The sequence below is a fragment of the Poecilia formosa genome, unplaced genomic scaffold (assembly GCF_000485575.1).
Source record: "Poecilia formosa unplaced genomic scaffold, Poecilia_formosa-5.1.2 Scaffold281, whole genome shotgun sequence".
Classification (NCBI taxonomy): domain Eukaryota; kingdom Metazoa; phylum Chordata; class Actinopteri; order Cyprinodontiformes; family Poeciliidae; genus Poecilia; species Poecilia formosa.
The window spans coordinates 29,606-41,120 of record NW_006800220.1 but is presented as its reverse complement, the minus strand read 5'-3'; positions in this window follow the sequence as shown (position 1 = coordinate 41,120).

Below are 11,515 nucleotides of genomic sequence, written 5' to 3'. Positions count from 1 at the left end.
CAACTCCAGTGGAATTCTGCCCGTTACCTAGCAACCCCAGTGGAATTCCGCCTGTTACCAAGCGAGCTAAGCTGAGCTTCAACACGTTTAGTCAGCTGGTTTTACCACTGTATTCGCTTTACAATGGGTGCTGGAAAAGACAAAATGACAAATAGCAGTACAGTTGTATAATTGCACGTTTGCAGATATTTTCAGGTGCGAGTGTAAACATCGAGTTGGGGGCGTGGCCAGCAGGAGCTTAATTGGATTTAAAGTGACAGAGGCCCTAAAACAGCTCATTCTGAACTGACTAGGCTAAAATCTCCTCATCTATCAATGATTATGAGCACAAAATGTAATGAACATGTTTTGTATCATCCTTAGACATATCCTAACCTGTTCAAGGAAGCATAATAGGTCACCTTTCACAGTCTACCACTGTGTCAATGTCTTTATGGAAGCCGAGAAGGCAGTGATGTTCTTCTGTGTAAGTGATAATCTGCAACAAAACAGACAGAAACATTTTAAATCTGATACATTGCAGTAGATTTAAAATGAATCAAAAACTGTGGAGCTACTGCCAAACAGTCCGTCCTCAGGGCGTCCTCTGACGCCGCCATGAAATCAGTTTATTTGTCCCTCCGCTGCCTTGGGACGCCTCCACACCTCACCATGAAATGAGGAGTGCTCCAGTGCCAGCAGCACCTCCTCCACCTTCCCTTCCCACAATCCTTCACTGCTCTCTTCCTCACAAAAGTATTCAAACCTCCTGAAAGTTTTTCCACATTCTGTTACAACCACAAACTCCAACATATTTCTGAGATTTTATGTGATGGATAAACAAAAACATAGTGAAATTGTGAAAATGAAGGAGAATAAGACAGTTTAGACATTTGTTGTGGGAACAATTAGCTGTGTTTCCACTGGAACGCAATTTGACATTTTAAAAATAAATTGAAACATGCCAAAAAAAAACAAAAAAAAAACATTTTTGCGCTAGAATAAGGTGTTTTTTTTTGGCCACATTAAAATATATTTTTGCAAAACTTCAGTAGAAACTGTTTTCGCATCACACATGTCACATGACCAGCAACAGGATGTTACTACTGGCAGAAACCATGAAGAAGAAGACACCACGAAGAAGATGGAGGATGACGGAGCGGCATGGTTTCTTATGATATTCTTACTCAATGTTAACAAAGCAATTGCGAAATTGTGTTTTTTCAACATTAGTGGAAAATTAAAGTTTCATGTACACTCGTAATGGAAGCAGGTTTTGATGCAACTTTAGCAAGTTTTTGGGCTATGTCTCTACCAGCTTTGCACACCTGGATACTGAAAGATTTACCCATTTTCTTTGCAATGTCTGTCTGAACTTTGACTAGGCCGTTCTCACATGAAAAGGCTTTAATCTAAACCATCTGTTATATCTCATGTACTGGCTTTCCTGAAGATGAACTTTGACCCAGTCGCAGGTCTTCTGAAGTCTCTAACAGTCAAGTCTGGCCAAGAAGAAAAGCAAGTCCCACAGCAGCCATGAGGCAGCCACCGCCATGTTTCACTGTGGTGATGGTGTATCCCAGCTGAGTGCAGCGTTAGTTTTCTGCAACGTGAGCCAAAAAGTTCAGCTTTGGTTCATCTGACCGGAACATGTTCTTCCACATCATTGCCGTTTCCTCTACATGGCTGGTAAACTATGACTTTCTTTCTTCTTTTTAATTTTATGACTATAATGGATACTTTGGAAGTAAAGAGGAGAACACATATTGTCTTTACTGTTTTAATCATAGCTTTGGGTATGAACTACTCATAAAAACAATCTTCTCAGGTACCGTTTGCCATAAAGAGCTTTACTTTCATTTTCAACATGACATTAACAAGGTTAATTGGAGCCACATAAAACAAAACATAAAAAGTCTGAGTTCTGTTTGGCAAAGCAAGAGAAGCTTTTCAATCTCAAAATTGGATTAGAGGGAAAAGTAGTGAGCGAGTTGAAAGAGGAACGGGTCGACAGAGGTGCGGCGGCACGCCTTTAATCACCGCCGGTGCTTGTGCCGACACACACCGCACTGTCGTAATCCACACTGACAGAGTTGTCATCGTCGCTGGAGGCGGGGGCGGTGGAAAGCGGCTCAGAATCGGCCGAGGTGAGGGACTTTCCTCCGTTCTCTCTCCCCAGCGGCGGCGCACGTTGAGCGGCCACGGCCGCTTCCACCAAGGCCCCCTTTGTGTCGGTAATCACCAGGTGGTGAGTGACGGCGACGTGGCCTCTCGCTCTCAAGAGAGGGTGTGTGGGGGAAGCGGGTGGAGAGGGGAAGGTGCAGGACCGGCGTATCCTGGAATGTTCCCAGAGTAAAGGGTGCGAAAGAATAGAAAGGAAGGGAACGGACAGCAGGTGCGCCGCAGGAGGAATGCGCCATCATGACTCAACTGGCTTTGACTCACCGAGGAAGGAGCACAGAAAAAAACTTCTAAGAGACGGTGAATTGTCCGGATTTCACTTTTTATCTTTCCAGTCATCACACAACCATTTTTAGAGTTCAATTAAAGAAGCTGATGTCATCTGAGATCCAACCAGCATGAATTCATGCCTCGACTCAGTTGGGCTCGCCAAGACGGATTCTTAAGTGACGAATGAACGTCTAGACATCCAAACACATCCGAGTTGCTTTATCTGGGGGACTTCAGAGGTCAGAGGTCACTACCAATACTCTTTTCTCTGCTCTCCAGTCGCTTGCCGTTCTCCCACGCTCCCTCCACCACAATCACACCTGTGTTCCCTTTTTCCCTGATACGTACAACACACACACACACACACACAGACTCAAAGTCTTCCCAGCTGCATGTGCACCTGGGCTGCCAGCTGTCAACACTGTGGTAACTGGCACACAGCAGGCTGTGTCACTATCACCTGGATCATCAGCGCCAGAAAGAGAGAAAGAAGTGAGCACAAAAAGAACCGAAGGGCAGAAAGAAAACAACCGGAAAGGCAGCGAGGCGATGGACTGTGAACGATTCGTATGAAGATAGAGGATAAAGAGAACCAATGGGAGCAAACGTCAACAAAACAGACGAGCAACAAGCCAAAGAGAAACCTGAACACTAAATGCAGACGGTTGGACCTCAACGCAGCATTCAACACTAACTGCCTTTCCATTGACCGAACAACTGAGCAATTTGACATTTCGACAATAAATTTTATCATTGGACATAGAAAGTTTTTGCTATAGAAATTGGTTCATTTCACAAAACTGCACTTTTTTCCCAGCACATGAGTCACACGACCAACGACCGGATGCTACATGACCGGTAGCCATGTTTTTAATGACGTCGCATGAACAAACTTACTCACATTTGTTAGACCCCTCAGGCCTTCTGGTTCTGGTCTGCTGTACATTTCCAGAACCAGAACCAAACATGGAGAAGCAGAATTCAGTTTTTATGCTCTTCAAATCTGGAATAAACTTCCAGAAAAACAGCTCTAACACTGAGCTTCTTTAAATCAATTTCAAAAACATAAAAACCTTATTTGTTTAGAGCTGTAGGTTCTTCCGCAAGCAATGCAACAAGCACTGGAGCTTTCGAGGGACATGTCTGCAGGTGTGTGACAATTTGTGAAACTTTTACCCAGGGGTAGGAATAGTTTACTATCTCACATTCGAATCAACATTGATTTTTGAATCAAACCAGGGTTTCCCTCATTGTACTATAAGTTTGGTGGGCCACCAGGTTTCACTTGCCACCCCAACAGGCTTAGGTAATTTTGTTCATTTTACATGTATATTTTTAAAATATGTCAGTAACACTAAGCAGACAAGTTAAACTAGGTTTATATAAAAAAAAAAACAACCAGTCATCTTCAGCATTGTATATTTAAAACATAATGACATTTGATTATGCATGTACACAACTTACAGAAATATTTTTATTTAATGTGCTACTGTATTTTCTTTGTTGTTGATGTTTTACTTAAAACATTTCCTGTCAACTTTTACTATGTAATTTAGCAGAAATAAAAACACACTGGGGTAACTGGTGAACTGCCGAAGCATCGCCAGATTTCTGGAAGAAATCCTGAAAGCAATAATCCACAAAGTGCAATCTCTTGTGTTTTACAAGAATGACAAATGGCGACATTAAAGTGTCTTTTTCACATTTAGTAAGTTTTAAATATTAATGCATGCTTTGATGGAATTACTAGCCACCTCAATGGACGACGACGTTGCATTTTCCATCCAGGAGTTTTTAACCATTTGACCATTTTTGTAGTAATTTAGTTAAGAATCGCGCTAATGTACATAATTTCTCGCCGTATCGCATAAAAGTCCCATATTCGAGCCGATGGTAGAAGCGAAATATCAACATTGCTGTAAAACCAACAAACTTCTGACCAATCACAGAGCACTTCGCATAGCGTGGGGGTGTGACGTCTATGGTGTGACGTACCTTAGCTCAGCTATTGCTTGGCTCCTCATGTTTGTGTTCCCGAAATGCTCAAGCTCCGTTTTGCGAACCTTACACTCGGTCAAACTCGGTCAAACTCGGTCTTCTTCAGATGTTAGTAAACAAAAAAAGTAAAAAAAAAAAAAAATAGTCCGAATGTTTGCCTTCAACGATGACGACGCCGGTTAAACCTCTCGCTCTTTCCTTTTTGTTGCGGTTCTTTCTGCGCATGCGCACGGTCATTATCGGCTGCCTGGTGACGTCAGGACGTCGCGCATATTTACAAAATGGATACCCAGTTAGTGTTTTTGTTTGTTTTTTATAATTATCAATTTTGGGACGTTTTATATCGATTCTGAATCCTAGTCAACGAGATTTGTGATTCTTACATGAATAGATTTTTAGGTACATCCTTATTTTTACATTTTGTATGAAATGAAGAGTGAAATCATACCATAAACATCTTGTTTTAATTTTCTCTGTGTCCTGGGTCAGTACTGTGAACCCTACACTGCAAAAAAACACAAATTTTGCCAAGTATTATTGATATAATTTCTAGTGCAAATAAACTAGTGAATAAGCAAACACACTGTTTGCTGTGTATCATCTCATTAAGTAAACAATACCAGATTGAACAACTTATAGGATAAATCTCTGTCCGTAATCAGAATATACTTAACAGCTTTTGACCAAAACAAAATATTACTCAAGCTTGAGGAACAGAATACCACCCAGGCTCTTGCAGGTTGGTTTGCTGCGGCACTCTGATGGTAATCCCTCATTTTAAAAGGTCAGGAGAAGGAGTGTAGCAAACACGACTTCTGCAGAACCCCTGCACCGATCGCTTTAATTACAGCTGAGGAAGTGGCACATCTTAACGTAGCCCTCCTCTCCCTTTCAGCCGTTGCTTCTCATGACTGAACGAAAGCAGAAATGTGCTTTCATATATTTAATGTGCCTCCTTGTGAGGGAATCAAAAGCCGAGCAGCGTGTGGCGAAGGTACGCTGCAGCATGTGTTGCTGTTCAGCAGCGAAGACATCAAAAGGTGGATTTTATACTCCCTCTTTTCCCCTCCTGCACACCCTATTGCCACCCTGGACTATAAATCCCACCCCAAAAGGAGTCATTTATGGGACAATAAGAGCCAATTTATGGGCCTCCAGAAAATGAAGGCAATTCGGAGGTGTGGGATGAAAGATGACAAGGGCTTTCTTGGGGTTACATGCGTGAGGTAGTAGCTCTGCGTTTCTTCACAGCTTTCTGGTGATGGTGTAATGGAGGGGAAGGTCTGGACTGTACCAGGAACACCACTTTCATTTTTTCACTGCAAAAACACAAAAATCTTACCAGGTATACTTTCCTGTGCAAATATCTTAATCTACTTTAAATAAGACAAAACTAACTCACAAGAAACTTTCTACAAGATATATCAGCTTGTTTTAAATCAATAATTCATTAATATTTATTTTTTTTTTGCATCGTTGTTCTGGTGGCTTATTTTTTATCTTGTGGCATGTGTCCTGTTTTCTGGTATAAGGGGTAAATGTTTATCAATATTAAAGAATTATTGACTTAAAACAAACTCCTATGTGTTGCAGAAAAGTTACTTGTAATTTAGTTTTGTCTTATTTGAAGTGAACAAAAATATTTGCAACAGAAACTAGACAACAATGCTTGGTAATGTTTGTGTTTTTGCAGTGTGTGGAATTTGTTTTGTTAGAAAACTGTAAACTCTTCTAACTGAATAAGCAGATGCCAGACCTTCTCCAGGACTTTCTGTGATTTGAGTGGATGGAACATCACTTTCATTTTTTCACTGCAAAAACAAAACCTGACCAAGTATTTTGGTCTAGTTTCTTAGGAGGCTTGAAATAAAATAAAACTGACTTACAAGGAACTTTTCAGCAAGAAATTTGAGCTAATTTAAGGCAAATTACTAGTTCCACTGGCAGATTATTTCACTTATAAGATGGGAAAAATGTCTTTTTATGAGTGAAAAAATCTGCTAGTGGATCTAGAACCTTTTCATCAATATACAAGATTTATATACCTAAAAAAAGCTCCTGTATTTTACTGAAAAGTTACTTCTAAGATAGTTCAGTCTGATTTGAAGTGTCCTAAGATATTTGCAGAGGCAATATGTTGTGTTTTTGCCGTCCCACATCGCGTGTTGTACCAGCTGCAGTTCTCTATCTGCTCGAGTGACCTCTCGTGGCCCCAGGAGGTCACAAAGCGCTGTCAGCTGCATACATGCATTCGGACAAAGGGATTAGCGGGCTTCCTGCACACGGAGCCGCAGAAACGCCGGAGAGGCAGACCGGATCGGCTCTGTCTCAGAGTCACTCAGGTGTGACCAGAGTCCTGGATTTTAGATGTTTAACGGGAAATCACAGAAAGTCCTGAAGAACGTCTGGCAGCGATTCATGCAAATAGAAAAGTTTACAGTTTTCTAGCAAAGCAAGTTCCTCACACTGCAAAACCTAAAATCTTACCAAGTAATTTTAGTCTAATTTTTAACTTCAAGTACACTTGAAAAGTCAAAACTGACTTAAAGTAACTTCTCAGCAAAATATAGGAGCTTCTTTTAAGTGTTTTATTTTAAAGTACTAGCTTCAGTGGAAGATTATTTCTTCATGAGGAAAAACATCTTGTTATACTTGACAAAGGACAAGAACTACTTCTTTTTAATCAATATTAAAGAATTATTGACTCAAAACGAGCATCAATATCTTGCTGGAGTTACTTTTCTCTTATTTCAAGTGTACTAAGACATTTGCACTGGAAACCAGACCAAAATAATTGGTAAGATTTTCAGTTTTTGCAGTGAGAAAAACATAAACAACTTTTGTTCTGTGAAACAGTGCTTGAAATAAGACAAAGCTAACTTACAAGTAACTTTTAATCAATATGTCGTAGTTTTTTAGGTCAATAATTCCTTAATATGGATTTTACTAGGTCTACTGGCTGACTTTTATCTCATCTGTAAGTGAAATAATATTTTTAGTGATATTAAAGTAATTATTTACTACAAACAATCTCTTATATTTTGCTGAAAAGTTAATTGTAATGACGTTTTGTTTTATTTAAAGCGAACTAAAACATTTGAACTAGAAACTAAACAAAACTACTTGATAAGATTTTGTGTTTTTGCAGTGTAGTACACTTTAAATAAGACAAAACTAACTTACAAATTACTTTTCATGACGATATAGGAGCCTTGTTTTAAGTTAATAATTCATTAATGTTGATGAAAAAGTTCTAGTTCCACTGGAGCGTTACCTAGCAACGGGAGCCACGCCCTGCCGTTACCTAGCAACGGGAGCCACGCCTAGCCGTCACCTAGCAACTGAGTTCTAGTTCCATTGGCAAATTATTCACTTAAAACAAGACTTTTTTCTCATGTTACAAGTGAATTAATATGCCAGTGGGAGTGGCGCTTTTTTAAAATCAATATTAAGGAATTACTGACTTTAATCAAGTTTCTTTTTTTTTTTTTTTTGCTCAAATGTTACTTGTAATTAGTTGTGTCTTATTTTCAGTGCATTGATATATTTGAACCAGAAACTGAACCAGTTGGTTCAGTTTCTCTTACAAACTTGGTAAGAGTTTGTGTTTTTGCAGTGCAGCAGATATATGACATCTCAGGCTACCTAAAACTGAGTCAGCTCCCAGATATTCTCCCAGCCCCTCACCCTCTCCTTTCCTCTCCTTCTTTCTTTTCCTCTTTTATTTGTTTCATTGTTTACTTTAATAGTCTTTGATAGGTACCAAGTATCATTAGTGCCCAAACTCTGTGGCTCCTAACAGCTCTGTAGCCGAGCCAAGTGTTTGTTGTCGGAGTTTTATTGGCTTCCAGGGAGAGGGCTTGTTGTTGTTTAGTGTAATCTTGGCACGCCACTAACAGGTTTCAAAAAAACGGAGCTGCTTTCTGATGCTCTCCTCTCCTTTTTGCATGTGGATTAAATGAAAACCGTTCTGCTTGGGGGTGGGGAGTCTGTTTATTTATGCATTTCTGTTCCTTTCTGCTGCGCTGTTGTTTAAAAAGTGAAAGTCTCCGTTCAGTCGGTGTATTCACTTTGTTTTTATTTCTACTTCGGGCAGGTGGTTGGCGTTACGCTGCATCACAATGTCTCCTGCTTGACCACACTGCCTCCTTTAGCTCACATTAAGGTACTGCAACTCATAAAACCCAGACTGAAACAATTGTTACACTGCAAAAACTCAAAATCTTACCGAGTTAATTTGGTCTAGTTTCTAGTGCCAATATCTTAGAACACTTGAGGTAAGACTAAACTAATTTATAAGTAATTTTTCTGTAACTATTTTTGTTTTAAGTCAATAATTTCATAATATCAATGGTAGCAGATTATTTCACTTATAATAGAAAACAATTTCTTGCTTTTAGTGAAATAATCGACCAATGGATCTAGTGCTTTTTACATAATTATTTACTTCAAACTAGTTCCTATATGTTTTTGAAAGGTAACCTGTAAGTTAGTTTTGTCTTATTTCAAGTGTGCTAAGATATTTGAAACTAGGTGAAAATTCTTGGTAATATTTTGTGTTTTTGCAGAGCAGACCAGTTTCAGGGAACATGACCTTTTAATTATGGTGAGTCTTGATTAAATTTTTATTGAGTTAATTGATGTGTCATTAATTAGTTAGTTGTTATTAATCCAAAACAGCATGTGGACAAAATAAGCAACATTTTCAATTAAAAAACCATTTTTGTTGCTAAATATTTAAATAAACATGCATACATAAAAAAAATATTGTTTTTAATCTGTTATTCAATGTATTCAACCATCAGATTGGTGCAAAGGGAACTTCTTCAGAAATGCTAACGTTAGCATGTCTGTGCCGCTGCTACATGTTAGCAGTGAGATGCTACTTTAGGCTAACTCCTTCCAGCGCAACTCAAACTCAGTTTTCTGACTATCTGGACACTTTAAACATTGAATCAAAAAGAAAGAATGATTTATAACGTACTGATTCAGGCATAATGCAGCAATAAATCTAAGTTTTCTTTACATTTCTCTCTGATCCTCTGAAGCAGACACCTGTATGATTTATGTCTGTAATATCTTCTGTTACACATTTGACCCCTGAGATTCTACATGCGCTTTGGACTAAACTTGATCTTTCCTAACTAAATTTAGCTGTGTGTAAAACACAAAGTCATTTGAGTGAAGGTAATTACCTTAATTCATAGCATTTCTATGAATAATATTTATTTAAGAGAAAAATCCAGATGTGACAAAGTTTGGAAGTTTGATATTTTGCTCAAATGATTTCTCATTTTTCTTGGCAGAAACGTCTGAACAGCCACCGCATTCCCGGGTTAGAAGGTATACTGTTGAAGAAAAAGTAAGTGACCAAAACAGTTCCTGTCTCCCATGTAAAATTAAAAAGCGCTCAGACAAACATTATTGAGCCTCTGCTGGAGAGTGAGCTCACCATGAAGTCTGGCTGACCCCGACGACGGTTCGTGTTTCCTCTCCTGGTTTCTCTGGGGGTTCTCACTTTTTCACTTCCATCAATCATCCCATATTTTCTAACAATTTAATCCCTGTTTCCAGAGGTGCAGCAGCTGCATGCAGGGACACCATCCAGCCACTGCCATGAGCGCACATCTAAACCAAACCAAAAAAAAGCCCATCAGGTTAGTTAGCTTAGCTTACGCTGAAATCTCTAAACAATTATAGTAGATTTAGAGAAATGAAACCCTGAACACACAGAGACACTTTAACTACTGAAGGTATCAGGAAGTGGCAAGCAAACTTCTACTCAGTGCGCAAATCACGGAGCCAATTTTTAGGTTAGCACTTTCGCTAACTTTTAGCACACTTAGCTTCTACTAATTTACTTGGTTGTTTTATAAACTTTTCAGTTGAATCAAGTGTGATGTTTGTGTTGAAGTTTTGATTATCAACTGAGAATTCATTAGTTAGCCATTTCATCCACTCTTTTCTATGCTCTACAAGCTAATTGTAATCTAAATATTATTTTGTAGCGGTTACCAAGGCACTTTTTATGCTAATGCTTGCTCTTTTGTCTTACTGGGGCAAATATATGATAATATAGAAATACTTTATGCGGTTCTTATTTTAACCAGCGGTGGGGGCACTAATCCCATGATGTGCTAATAGCAGAGCTAATTGTTCAGTTAGCATTCTGCTAACTTTGAAAACATTTAGCGCAATTAACTTCCCCAAAAAATATTTTTTCTTAATAAATTCTAAGGCGCTAATTTACTTGGACGTTTTGTAAACTTTCAGTTCTACATCTGTGTTGACGCTGATTATCGACTGCTAATAATTTATCAATCAGTTAGCCGTTCCATCCACTCATTTCTATACTTTACAAGCTAATTGTAATCTGTCCAAGACATGATTTCCTAGCCGTTATTTGTCTAATTCTTGCCCTTATTTCTTACAGAACTCAGTATGTGATTAATTCATCTGAAGCGCTGATTTACTTGGTGTTTTGTAAACTTTTAATAAAATTTGACATCTGTGTTGGTTCATTCACAGGAGGCTATGCTAGCTGCAGCGTAGCAAAGAAGGAGTTAGTTTTTTTACAGGTTATGTTTCATGACATACCGTCACAACCTTTTTAATAAAGGTTACGTACTGCAGCTTTAAACTCGTCATATGCTTGGTAGTTTGTGAAAATCAAAATGTCCTTCAGTCTCAAAACTTTGGCTGAATAAATAGATCAGAATAACAATAGAACACCTTGTTAAGATCATTTGATGCGACTTTGGTAAAGATTTTGCTTAAAATAGTCAGAACTCTGCATGCACCTGCCAGATAAAGGCTGTATTTAAAGTTGGCACAGATAAACTGTTTTGGTCTCACGCTGTTTGGGCATCAGTGACGGATTTCCTGTCGGATGAGCCGTGTTTAGAGTCCTCCATGTTTACAGCACGTTGCTGTGAAGTGGTGAGGCTTATTGTTGTCTTTGGTCAGGCGGTTCTGCCGTGTTTAGGAATGTGGTCAGCAGAGGTATGTAGACACGTTTCACAGCAACAGTCAGAGGAAACGCATCGTACCCAGGGATGCCCAAAACCTGCAGCTTCCCCAACGTACC